This window comes from Delphinapterus leucas, chromosome X (assembly GCF_059928025.1).
Source record: "Delphinapterus leucas isolate spDelLeu-1000000601 "Yukka" chromosome X, BTC_Dleu_Yukka2, whole genome shotgun sequence".
In the NCBI taxonomy this organism is placed as follows: Eukaryota; Metazoa; Chordata; class Mammalia; order Artiodactyla; family Monodontidae; genus Delphinapterus; species Delphinapterus leucas.
In genome coordinates this window covers 78,873,069-78,887,809 of record NC_143150.1, presented here as the reverse complement: position 1 = coordinate 78,887,809, position 14,741 = coordinate 78,873,069, and positions in this window count along the sequence as shown.

Below are 14,741 nucleotides of genomic sequence, written 5' to 3'. Positions count from 1 at the left end.
TGGAGAAATGTCTATGTAGGTCTTCTGCCCATTTTTGGATTGGGTTGTTGGTTTTTTTAATATTGAGCTGCATGAGCTGCTTGTAAATTTTGGAAATTAATCCTTTGTCAGTTGCTTCATTTGCAAATATTTTCTCCCATTCTGAGGGTTGTTTTTTGCTCTTGTTTATGGTTTCCTTTGCTGTGCAAAAGCTTTTAAGATTCATTAGGTCCATCTGTTTATTCTTGTTTTTATTTCCATTTCGCTAGGAGGTGGGTCAAAAAGGATCTTGCTGTGATTTATGTCATAGAGTGTTCTGCCTATGTTTTCCTCTAAGAGGTTGATACTTCCTGGCCTTACATTTAGGTCTTTAATCCATTTTGAGCTTATTTTTGTGTATGGTGTTAGGGAGTCATCTAATCTCATCCTTTTACATGTAGCTGTCCAGTTTTCCCAGCACCACTTATTGAAGAGGCTGTCCTTTCTCCACTGTACAATCCTGCCACCTTTATCAAAGATAAGGTGTCCATATGTGCGTGGGTTTATCTCTGGGCTTTCTATCCTGTTCCATTGATCTATCGTTCTGTTTTTGTGCCAGTACCATACTGTCTTGATTACTGTAGCTTTGTAGTATAGTCTGAAGTCAGGGAGCCTGATTCCTCCAGCTCCGTTTTTCGTTCTCAAGATTGCTTTGGCTATTCGGGGTCTTTTGTGTTTCCATACAAGTTGTGAAACTTTTTCTTCTAGTTCTGTGAAAAATGCCAGTGGTAGTTTGATAGGGATTGCATTGAATCTGTAGATTGCTTTGGGTAGTAGAATCATTTTCACAATGTTGATTCTTCCAATCCAAAAACATGGTATATCTCTCCATCTATTTGTATCATGTTTAATTTCTTTCATCAGTGTTATAATGTTCTGCATATAGCTCTTTTGTGTCCTTAGGTACGTTTATACATAGATATTTTATTCCTTTTGTTGCAGTGGTAAATGGGAGTGTTTTCTTGATTTCACTTTCAGATTTTTCATCATTAGTGTATAGGAATGCCATAGATTTCTGTGCATTAATTTTGTATCCTGCTACTTTACCAGATTCATTGATTAGCTCTAGTATTTTTCTGGTAGCATATTTAGGATTCTCTATGTATAGCATCATGTCCTCTGCAAACAGTGACAGCTTTATTTCTTATTTTCCGATTTGGATTCCTTTTATTTCCTTTTCTTCTCTGATTGCTGTGGCTAAAACTTCCAAAACTATACTGAATAAGAGTGGAGAGAGTGGGCAACCGTGTCTTGTTCCTGATCGTAGTGGAAATGCTTTCACTTTTTCACCATTGAGGATGATGTTGGCTGTGGGTTTGTTATATATGGCCTTTATTATGTTGAGGAAAGTTCCCTCTATGCCTACTTTCTGCAGGGTTTTTATCATAAATAGGTGTTGAATTTTGTCAAAAGCTTTCTCTGCATCTATTGAGGTGATCATATAGTTTTTCTCCTTCAATTTGTTAATATGGTTTATCACATTGACTGATTTGTGTATATTGAAGAAACCTTTTATTCCTGGAATAAACCCCACTTGATCATGGTGTATGATCATTTTAATGTGCTGTTGGTTTCTGTTTGCTAGTATTTTGTTGAGGAGTTTTGCATCTATGTTCATCAGTGATATTGGGCTGTAGTTTTTTTTCTTTGTGACATCCTTGTCTGGTTTATGTATCAAGGTGATGGAGGCCTCGTAGAATTAATTTGAGAGTGTTCCTCCCTCTGCTATATTTTGGAAGAGCTTGAAAGGATAGGTGTTAGCTCTCCTCTAAATATTTGACAGAATTCTCCTGTGAAGCCATCTGGTCCTGGGCTTTTTTGTGTTGGAGGATTTTTAATCACAGTTTCAATTTCAGTGCTTGTGATTGGTCTGTTCATATTTCTATTTCTTCCTGATTCAGTATTAGCAGGTTGTGCATTTGTAAGAAGTTGTCCATTTCTTCCAGGTTGTCTATTTTATTGGCACAGAGTTGTTTGTTGTAATCTCTCACGATCTTCTGTATTTCTGCATTGTCAATTGTTACTTCTCCTTTTTCATTTCTAATTCTACTGATTTGAGACTTCTCCCTTTTTCTACTGATGAGTCTAGCTAATGGTTTATCTATTTTGCTTATCTTCTCAAAGAACCAGCTTTTAGTTTTATTGATCTTTGCTATCATTTCCTTCATTTCTTTTTCATTTTTTACTGATACGATTTTTATGATTTTTTTTCCATCTGCTAACTTTGGGGTATTTTTGTTCTTCTCTCTCTAACTGCTTAGTTGCAAGGTTAGGTTGTTTATTCAAGATGTTTCCTGTTTCTTCAGGTGGCCTTGTATCGCTATAAACTACCCTCTTAGAACTGTATTTGCTGCATCCCATAGGTTTTGGGTCATTGTGTCTCCATTGTCATTTGTTTCTAGGTATTTTTTGATTTCCTCTTTGATTTGTTCCGTGATCACTTCGTTATTAAGTAGTGTATTGTTTAGGCTCCATGTGTTTGTATTTTGTACAGATCTTTTCCTGTAATTTATATCTAGTCTCATAGCGCTGTGGTCAGAAAAGATACTTGATACAATTTCAATTTTCTTAAATTTACCAAGGATTGATTTGTGACCCAAGATATGATCTATCCTGGAGAATGTTCCATGAGCACTTGAGAAAAATGTGTATTCTATTGTTTTTGGATAGAGTGTCCTATAAATATCAATTAAGTCCATCTTGTTTAATGTATAATTTAAAGTTTATTTTTCCTTATTTATTTTCATTTTGGATGATCTGTCCATTGGTGAAAGTGAGGTGTTAAAGTCCCCTACTATGAACGTGTTACTGTCGATTTCCCCTTTTATGGCTGTTAGTATTTGCCTTATGTATTGAGGTGCTCCTATGTTGGGTGCATAAATATTTACAATTGTTATATCTTCTTCTTGGATCGATCCCTTGATCATTATGTAGTGTCCTTCTTTGTCTAATAGGCTTTATTTTAAAATCTGTTTTGTCTGATATGAGTATTGAGGTGCTCCTATGTTGGGTGCATAAATATTTACAATTGTTATATCTTCTTCTTGGATCGATCCCTTGATCATTATGTAGTGTCCTTCTTTGTCTCTTCTAATAGGCTTTATTTTAAAATCTGTTTTGTCTGATATGAGTATTGAGGTGCTCCTATGTTGGGTGCATAAATATTTACAATTGTTATATCTTCTTCTTGGATCAATTGCTTGATCATTATGTAGTGTCCTTCTTTGTCTCTTCTAATAGGCTTTATTTTAAAATCTATTTTGTCTGATATAAGTATTGCTACTCCACCTTTCTTTTGGTTTCCATTTGCATGGAATATCTTTTTCCATCCCCTTACTTTCAGTCTGTATGTGTCTCTAGGTCTGAAGTGGGTCTCATGTAGACAGCATATACATGGGTCTTGTTTCAGTATCCATTCAGCCAATCTGTGTCTTTTGCAGGGAGCATTTAATCCATTTACATTTAAGGTAATTATCGATATGTATGTCCCTATTCCCATTTTGTACATTGTTTTAGGTTCATTATTGTAGGTCTTTTCCTTCTCTTGTGTTTCTTGCCTAGAGAACTTCCTTTAGCATTTGTTGTAAAGCTGGTTTGGTGATCCTGAACTCTCTCTGCTTTTGCTTGTCTGTAAATGTTTTTATTTCTCCATCAAATCTGAATGAGATCCTTGCTGGTAGAGTAATCTTGGTTGCAGGTTTTTCTCCTTCATCACTTTAAATATGTTCTGCCACTCCCTTCCGGCTTGCAGAATTTCTACTGAAATATCAGCTGTTAACCTTATGGGGATTCCCTTGTGTGTTATTTGTTGTTTTTCCCTTGCTGCTTTTTATATGCTTTCTTTGTATTTAATTTTTGACAGTTTGATTTATATGTGCCTTGGCATATTTCTCCTTGGATTTATCCTGTATGGGATTCTCTGTGCTTCCTGGACTTCATTTACTATTTCCTTTCCTATATTAGGGAAGTTTTCAACTATAATATCTTCAAATATTTTCTCACTTTCTTTTTCTCTTTTTCTTCTGGAACCCCTATAATTTGAATGTTGGTGCATTTAATGTTGCCCCAGAGGTCTCTGAGACCGTCTTCAGTTCTCTTCATTCTTTTTTCTTTATTCTGCTCTGCAGTAGTTATTTCCAGTATTTTATCTTCCAGAACACTTAACCGTTCTTTTCCCTCAGTTATTCTGCTATTGATCCCATCTAGAGTATTTTTAATTTCATTTATTGTGCTGTTCATCGTTGTTTGTTTCATCTTTAGTTCTTCTAGGTCCTTGTTAAATGTTTCTTGCATTTTCTCTATTCTATTTCCAAGATTTTGGATCACCTTTACTATCCTTATTCTGAATTCTTTTTCAGGTAGACTGACTATTACCTCTTCGTTTGTTAGGTCTGGTGGGTTTTTATCTTGCTCCTTCATCTGCTGTGTGTTTTTCTGTCTTCTCAGTTTGCTTATATTACTGTGTTTGGTGTCTCCTTTTTGCAGGCTGCAGGTTCTTAGTTCTCGTTGATTTTGGTGTCTGTCCCCTGTGGCTAAGGTTGGTTCAGTGGATTGTGTCAGCTTCCTGGTGATGGGGACTAGTGCCTGTGTTATGCTGGATGAGGGTGGATCTTGTCTCTCTGGTGGGCAGGTCCAGGTCTTGTGGTGTGTTTTGGGGTGTCTGTGGACTTACTATTATTGTAGGCAGCCTCTCTGCTAATGGATGGGGTTGTGTTCCTGTTTTGCTAGTTGTTTGGCATAGGGTGTCCAGCACTGTACTTGCTGGTCGTTGATTGAAGATGGGTGCTGGTGTTGAGATTGAGATCTCTGGGATATTTTCACATTTGATATTATGTGGAGCTGGGAGGTCTCTTGTTGACCAGAGTCCTGAAGTTGGCTCTCCCACCTCAGAGGCACAGCATTGACTCTTGGCTGCAGCACCAAGAGCCTTTCATCCACACAGCTCAGACTAAAAGTGAGAAAAAGTAGAGAGAAAGAATTACTAGAAGTAGGAAGAAAGAACAAAAGAAAGGAGGAAAGGAAGGAAGGAGGGAAGGAAGAAAGAAGAAGCAAAGAATGAAAGAAGGCAGGGATGTACGGAGAGAAGCTGGGAGGAAGGAAGGAAGGAAGGAAGGAAGGAGGGAGGGAAGGAAAAAAAGAAAGAAAGAAGATAAAGGAAAATATAATAAAGTTATTAAATTAAAAATAATTATTAAGAAAATAAATTTTAAAAAAAACAGACAAATAGAACCTTAGGACAAATGGTGGAAGCAAAGCTATACAGAGAAAATCTGATACAGAAGCATACACTCTCACAAAAAGAGGAAAAGGGGAAAGAATCATAAATCTTGCTCATGTATTCCACAGATGCAGGGTATATCAAGTTGATTGTGGAGCTTTATTCTGCTTCTGAGGCTGCTGGGAGAGATTTCCCTTTCTCTTCTTTGTTCTCACAGTTTCCAGGTGCTCAGTTTTGGATTTGGCCCCGCCCCTTCGTGTAGGTCGCCGGAGGGCGTCTGTTTTTTGCTCAGACAGGACGGGGTTAAAGGAGCCACTGATTCGGGGACTCTGGCTCACTCAGACCTGGGGGAGGGACGGGCATGGAGTGCGGGGAAGGCCTGCGGTGGCAGAGGCCAGTGTGACATTGCACCAGCCTGAGGCTCGCCATGCGTTCTCCCAGGGAAGTTGTCCCTGGATACCCGGATCCTGGCAGTGGCGGGCTGCACAGACTCCCCAGAAGAGGGGTGTGGATAGTGACCTGTGCTGCACACAGGCTTCTTGGTGGCGGCAGCAGCAGCCTTAGCATCTCATGCCCATCTCTGGGGTCCGTGCTTTTAGCCGTGGCAAGCGCCCGTCTCTGGAGCTCCTTTAAGTAGCACTCTTAATCCCCTCTCCTCATGCACCAGGAAACAAATGGGGAAGAAAAAGTCTCTTGCGTCTTCAACAGCTCCAGACCTTTTCCCAGGCTCCCTCCCGGCTAGCCGTGGTGCACTAACCCCTTCAGGCTGTGTTCACGCCGCTAACGCCAGTCCTTTCCCTGCACTCCGACCGAACCCCAAGTCTCAGCTCGTAGCCTCGCCTGCCCCGGCGGGTGAGCAGACAAGCCTCTGAGGCTGGTGAGTGCCAGTCGGCACCGATCCTCTGTGCCGGAATCTCCCTGCTTTGCCCTCCGTACCCCTGTTGTTGCACTCTGCTCCGTGGCTCCGAAGCTCCCCCGCTGCACCAACCGCAGTCTCCACATGCAAAGGGGCTTCCTAGTGTGTGGAAACATTTCCTCCTTCACAGCTCCCTCCCACTGGTGCAGGTCCCGTCCCTATTCTTTTGTCTCTGTTTTTTCATTTTTTCTTTTGCCCTACCCAGTTATGTGGGGAGTTTCTTGCCTTTTGGGAGGTCTGAGGTCTTCTGCCAGCATTCAGTAGGTGTTCTGTAAGTGTTGTTCCACGTGTAGAGGTATTTCTGGTGTATCCGGCCCATCGTCCGCATGACTGTTGTGGCTTCGGGCGCTGGGGACCCTGCAGAGTCGGCAGCCTCAGTGAGGCTGCCCTCCCCTCGGCCTCCAGGGCAGTTCTGTGATGGCAGAGGGAAGAGACCCCGAGCTGTGGTAGTTCCAGCTCTCTCAAGCATCTTTTCTGACCACAACGCTATGAGATTAGAAATGAATTACAGAGAAAAAATCGTAAAAAATACAAACACATGGAGGCTAAACAATAAGTTACTAAATAACAAAGAGATCACTGAAGAAATCAAAGAGGAAATCAAAAAATACCTAGAGAAAAATGACAATGAAAACATGATGATCCAAAACCTATGGGATGCAGCAAAAGCAGTTCTATGATGGAGGTTTATACCTATACAAGTCTACCTCAAGAAAAAAGAAAAATCTACCCTTACACCTAAAGGAACCAGAAAAAGAAGAACAAAACCCAAAGTTAGCCGAAGGAAAGAAATCATAAAGATGAGAGCAGAAATAAATGAAATGGAAACAAAGAAAACAATAGCAATGATCAATAAAACTAAAAGCTGGTTCTTTGAGAAGATAAAGAAAATTGATAAACCATTAGGCAGACTCATCAAGAAAAAGAGGGAGAGAACTCAAATCAATAAAATTAGAAATGAAAAAGGAGAAGTTACAACAGACACCTCAGAAATACAAAGCGTCCTAAGTGACTACTACAAGAAACTCTATGCCAATAAAATAGAACACCTGGAAGAAATTGACAAACTCTTAGAAAGATATAACCTTCCAAGACTGAACTAGGAAGAAACAGAAAATATGAACAGAACAATCAAAAAGAATGAAATTGAAACTGTGATTAAAAACCTTCCAACAAACAAAAGTCCAGCAACAGATGGCTATACAGGTGAATTATATCAAACATTTAGAGAAGAGCTAACACCCATCCTTCTCAAACTCTTCCAAAAAATTGCAGAGGCAGGAACACTCCCAAACTGATTCTACGAGGCCACCATCATTCTGATACCAATACCAGACAAAGATACTACATAAAAAGAAAATTACATAACAATATCATTGATGAATATAGACGCAAATATCCTCAACAAAATACTACCAAACAGAATCCCACAATACATTAAAAGGATTATATACCATGATCACATAGGATTTATCCCAGGGATACAAGGATTCTTCAATATACGTAAATCAATCAATGTGATAAACCATATTAACAAATTGAAGAATAAAAACCATATGATCATCTCAATACATGCAAAAAGCTTTTGACAAAATTCAACACCCATTTATGATAAAAACGCTCCAGAAAGTGTGCATAGAGGGAACCTACCTGAATATAATAAAGGCCATATACGACAAACCCACAGCAAACATCATTCTCAATGGTGAAAAACTGAAAGCATTTCCTCTAAGATCAGGAAGAAGACAAGGATGTCCACTCTCAGCACTAATATTGAACATGATTTTGGAAGTCCTAGCCAAGCAATCAGAGAAGAAAAAGAAATAAAAGGAATACAAATTGGAAAAGAAGTAGTAAAACTGTCACTGTTTGCAGATGACATGATATTATACAGAGAGAATCCTAAAGTTGCCAACAGAAAACTACTATTGTTAATCAATGAATTTGGTAAAGTTGCAGGATACAAAATTAATGCACAGAAATCTCTTGCATTCCTATACACTAATGATGACAAATCTGAAAGAGAAATTAAGGAAACACTCTCATTTACCACTGCAACAAAAAGAATAAAATACCTAGGAATAAACCTACCTAGGGAGACAAAGACCAGTATGCAGAAAACTATGACACTTATGAAAGAAATTAAAGATGAAACCAACAGATGGAGAGATATATCATGTTCTTGGATTGGAAGAATCAATACTGTGAAAATGACTATACTACCCAAAGCAATCTACAGAATTAATTCAATCCCTATCAAATTACCAGTGGCATATTTTATGGAACTAGAACAAAAAAATCTTAAAATTTGGATGGAGACAAAAAAGACCCCGAATAGCCAAAGCTGTCTTGAGGGAAAAAACGGAGCTGGAGGAATCAGACTCAGTGACTTCAGACTATACTACAAAGCTATAGTAATCAAGACAATATGGTACTGGCACAAAACCAGAAACATAGATCAATGGAACAAGACAGAAACCCAGAGATAAACCCATGCACCTATGGTCAACTAATCTATGACAAAGGAGGCAAAGATATACAATGGTGAAAAGACAGTCTCTTCAATAAGTGTTGCTGGGAAAACTGGACAGCTACATGTAAAAGAATGAAATTAGAACACTCCCTAACACCATACACAAAAAGAAACTCAAAATGCATTTGAGACCTAAATGTAAGACCGCACAATATAAAACTCTTACAGGAAAACATAGGCAGAACACTCTGTGGCAAAAATCACTGCAGTATCTTTTTTGATCCACCTCCTAGAGTAATGGAAATAAAAACAAAAATAAACAAATGGGACCTAATGAAACTTCAAAGCTTTTGCACAGCAAAGGAAACCATAAACAAGATTAAAATACAACCCTCAGAATGGGAGAAAATATTTGCAAATGAATCAACAGACAAAGGATTCGTCTCCAAAATGTATAAACAGCTCATGCAGCTCGATATTTAGAAAACAAACAACCCAGTCCAAAAATGGGCAGAAGACCTAAATAGACATTTCTCCAAAGAAGACATACAGGTGGCAAAGAAGCACATGGAAAGCTGCTAAACATCACTAATTATTATAGAAATGCAAATCGAAACTACAATGAGGTATCACCTCACAACAGTTAGAATGGGCATAATCAGAAAATCTATGAACAATAAATGCTGGAGAGGGTGTGGAGAAAAGGGAACCCTCTTGCACTGGTGGGGGGAATGTAAATTGATACAGCCACTATGCAGAACAGTATGGAGGTTCCTTAAAAAACTAAAAATAGAATTACCATATGATTGAGCAATCCCACTACTGGGCATATATCCAGATAAAACTATAATTCAAAAGGACACATGCACCCCAATGTTCATTGCAGCACTATTTACAGTAGCCAGATCACGGAAGCAACCTAAATGCCTATTGACAGAGGAGTGGATAAAGAAGATGTGGTATGTATATAAAATGGAATATTACTCAGCCATATAAAGGAATGAAATTCGGTCATTTGTTGAGACGTGGATGGATCTAGTGACTGTCATTCAGAGTGAAGTAAGTCAGAAAGGGAAAAACAAATATATATTAACGCATATATGTGGAACCTATAAAACTGGTACAGATGAACTGGTTTGCAGGGCAGAAATTGAGACACAGATGTAGAGAACAAACGTATGGACACCAAGGGGGGAAAGCAGCAGAGGGGTGGGAGTGGGGTTGTGATGAATTGGTCTATTTGGACTGACACGTATACACTGATGTGTATAATATTGATGACTAATAAGGACCTGCTGTATAAAAAAATAAAATAAAATGAAAAACCAAACAAGAGATTATTATCTAGACAATATAAAGGACTACTGTAATTCAAAGAGAAAAAGACAGAGGCTGTAATAGAAAAATAGGCAAAACATAAAAAGGCAAGTTACAGAATAGGAAATCCAATAAGCATACAACCATGAAGAGACACTCAAAACATTGGAATCATATAAACGAAAATTAAAACCAAAAGATATTGCTTTAAGGCTGTAAGACTGGCAAAAACTGGAAGGCTAGAAAATGCCAAGTGTTGATAGGGATGTGGGGATAAAAGAACCCTCATCTACTGCAACTGGCAGGGGGCGAGGGGGTATAGAGAGATTGAGACTATTTAGGAGGGCAATCTGGTACTACATAAGCAAAGTACACATAAAAATGTACACTCTATGACCCAGGAATTCTATTCTTGAAAATGAGCCCAAAGAAATTTTCATACAGGTTCTAAAGAGGATATATACAAGAATGAACATTTCCATCACTGGTAGAATAGATAGGTCAGATGTGCTGGAGCATTAAGCAAGTATTAGAAGCAATGCATTGGAGGTACACATAGCAACATGAATAGATCCAAGAAATGCATAATTTAGTGAAAAAGTAAGAAACAGAATGATATACTGCAGATATCACTAGTTACATAAATTAAAAATTCATGCATATGAAACAGCCATCATGTTTTAAAGGACATATTCATTGAATCTGTAGATTGCTTTGTGTAGTATAGTCATTTTTACAATGTTGATTCTGCCAATCCAAGAACATGGTGTATCTCTCCATCTATTTGTACCATCTTTAATTTCTTTCATCAGTGTCTCATAATTTTCTGCACACAGATCTTTTGTCTCCTTAGGTAGGTTTATTCCTAGATACGTTATTCTTTTAGCTGCAATGGTAAATGGGAGTGTTTTCTTAATTTCACTTTAAGATTTTTCATCATTAGTGTATAAGAATGCAAGAAATTTCTATGCATTAATTTTGTATCCTGCTATTATACCAAATTCATTGATTAGCTCTAGTAGATTTCTGGTAGCAACTTTAGGATTCTGTATATATAGTATAATGTCATCTTAAAACAGTGACAGCTTTACTCCTTTCCCAATTTGGATTGTTTTATTTCTTTTTCTTCTCTAATTGCTGTGCCAAAAACTTCCAAAACTATGTTGAATAATAGTAGTGACAGTGGGCAACCATTTCTTTTTCCTGATCTTAGTGGAAATGGTTTCAGTTTTTCACCATTGAGGATGATTTTGGCTGTGGGTTTGTCATATATGGCCTTTATTATGTTGAGGAAAGTTCCCTCTATGCCTACTTTCTGGAGGGTATTTTAACATAAATGTTTGTTGAATTTTGTTGAAAGCTTTCTCTGCAACTATTGAGATGATCATGTGGTTTTTCTCCTTCAATTTGTTAATATGGTGTATCACATTGATTGATTTGCGTATATTGAAGAATGCTTGCATTCCTGGGATAAACCCCACTTGATCATGTTGTATGATCCTTTTAATGTGCTGTTGGATTCTGTTTGCTAGTATCTTGTTGAGGATTTCTGCATCTATGTTCAACAGTGATATTGGCCTGTAGCTTTCTATCAAACTAACACTGGCATTTTTCACAGAACTAGAACAAAAACGTTCACAATTTGTATGGAAAAACAAAAGAACCTGAATAGCCAAATCAATCTTGAGAAAGAAACATGGAGCTGGAGGAATCAGGCTCCCTGACTTAAGACTATACTACAAAGCTACAGCAATCAAGCCAGTATGGTTCTGGCACAAAAATAATAATATAGATCAATGGAACAGGACAGAATACCCAGCGATAAACCCATGCATATACGGTCACCTTATCTTTGATAAAGGAGGCAAGAATATACACTGGAGAAAAGACAGCCTCTTAAATAAGTGGTGCTGGGAAAACAGGACAGCTACATGTAAAAGAATGAAATTAGAAGACTCCTTAACAACATACACAAAAATAAACTCAAAATGGATTAAAGGCCTAAATGTAAGGCCAGACAGTATCAAAGTCTTAGAGCAAAACATAAGCAGAACACTCTATGACATAAATCACAGCAAGATCCTTTTACGCCCACCTCCTTGAGAAATGGAAATAAAAACAAAAATAAACAAATGGGACCTAATGAATCTTAAAAGCTTTTGCACAGCAAAGGAAACCATAAACGACACAAAAAGACAACCCTCAGAATGGGAGAAAATATTTGCAAATGAAGCAACTGACAAAGGATTAATCTCCAAAATTTACAAGCAGCTCATGAAGCTCAATAACAAAAAAACAAACAATCCAATCCAAAAATGGGTAGAAGACCTAAATAGACATTTCCCCAAAGAAGATATACAGACTGCCAAGAAACCCATGAAAGAATGATCAACATCATTAATCATTAGAGAAATGCAAATCAAAACTACAATGAGATATCATCTCACACCGGTCAGAATGGTCATCATCAAAAAATCTACAAACAATAAACATTGGAGAGGGTGTGGAGAAAAGGGAACCCTCCTGCACTGTAGGTGGGAATGTAAATTGATACAGCCACTATGGAGAACAGTATGGAGGTTCCTTAAAAACTAAAAATAGAACTACTATATGACCCAGCAATCCCACTACTTGGCATATACCCTGAGAAAACCGTAATTCAAAAAGAGTCATGTAACAAAATGTTCATTGCAGCTCTATTTACAATAGCCAGGGCACGGAAGCAATCTAATTGTCCATCAACAGATAAATGGATGAAGAAAATGTGGCACATATATACAATGGAATATTACTCAACCGTAAAAAGAAATGAAATTGAATTATTTGTAGTGAGGTGGATGGACCTAGAGTCTGTCATATAGAGGGAAGTAAGTCAGAAAGAGAAAAATAAATACCGTATGCTAACACACATATATGGAATTAAGAAAAAAAAAGGTCATGAAGAACCTAGGGGCAAGACGGGAATAAAGACACAGACCTACTAGAGAATGGACTTGAGGATACAGGGAGGGGGAATGGTAAGCTGGGACAATATGAGAGAGTGGCATGGACATATATACACTACCAAACGCAAAATAGATAGCTACTGGGAAGCAGCCGGATAGCAGAGGGAGACAGCTCGGTGCTTTGTGACCACCTAGAGGGGTAGCATAGGGAGGGTGGGAAGGAGGGAGATGCAAGAGGTAAAAGATATGGGAACATATGTGTGTGTATAACTCATTCACTTTGTTATAAAGCAGAAACTAACACACCATTTTAAAGCAGTTATACTCCAATAAAGATGTTTTTAAAAAAGACATATTCAAATATAACATTATTCACATTAGAATGCTTGCATATAATAAGGAAGGGAAATAGAAGAAAAGGGGGATAAATTAATAGGTCCAGGCATACCTTGTTTTAATGTGTTTCATTGCTCTCTGCAGATATTTAGTTTTATACAAATTGAAGGTTTGTGGCAAACCTGTGTCTAACAATTCTATCTGTGCCATTTTCCAAAAGGATTTGCTCATTTCGTGTCTCTGTGCCATATTTTGCTAATTCTCACAATGTTTCAAACCTTTCCTTATTATTATATTTGTTATGGTGATGTGTAATCAGTGATCTTTGATGCTTCTATTATAATTGTTTGGGGATGACATTAACCATGCCCATACAAGACAGGGAACTCAATCAATAAATGTTGTCTGTGTTCTCACTACTCCACCAACAGCCATTCCCCTTCTCTCTCCCTCTCCTTGGGGCTTCCCTATTCCCTGAGACACCACAGTATTGAAAATAGGCCAATTAACAACACTACAATGGCTTCTATTGTTCAAGTAAAAGGAAGAGAAGCATGTCTCTCACTTTAAGTCAAAAGCTAGAAATGATTAAGATCAGTAAGGAAGGTAGACCTTCAAGATGGTGAAGGAGTAAGACTTGGAGATCGCCTTCCCCTACAAATACATCAGAAATACATCTACATGTGGAACAACTCCTACAGAATACTTACTGAACGCTGGCAGAAGACCTCAGACTTCCCAAAAGGCAAGAAACTCCCCATGTACCAGGGTAGGGCAAAAGAAAAAACAGAGACAAAAGCGTAGGGACAGAACCCGCACCACAGGGATGGAGCTGTGAAGGAGGAAATCTTTCCCCACACCAGGAAGCCCCTTCACTGGCAAAGACGAGGGGGGGTGTGGGAAGCTTCGGAGCCACAGAAGAGAATGCAGCAGTAAGGATACAGAGGGCAAAGCGGAGAGATTCCTGCACAGAGTATCTGTGCCAACCAGCACTCAGCAGCCTGAGAGGCTTGTCTGCTTACCCACTGGAACGGGTGGGAGAAGGGAGCTGAGCCTCCAGCTTTGAAGTTCAGATCCCAGGGAGAGGACTGGGTTTGGCTGTGTGAAGACAGCCTGAAAGGGGCTAATGCACCACAGCTAACAGGGAGGGAATCCAGGAAAAGGTCTGGAACTGCCTAAGAGGCAAGAGACCATTGTTTTGGGGTGCAGGAGGAGAGGGGATTCAGAGCACTGCCTAAACGAGCTCCAGAGTTGGACGTGATCCGTGACTATCAGCGCAGACACCAAGATGGGCATGAAATGATAAGGTTGCTGCTGCAGTCACCAAGAAGCCTGTGTGCAAGCACAGGTCACAATACACACCTCCCCTCCCAGGAGCATGCACAGCCTGCCACTGCCAGGGTCCTGTAATCCAAGGAAAACTTCACTGGGAGAACAAACGGCACTCCTCAGGCTGCTGCAACGTCACACCGGCCTCTGCTGCCAAAGGCCTACCCCGCATTATATAACCCTTCCTCC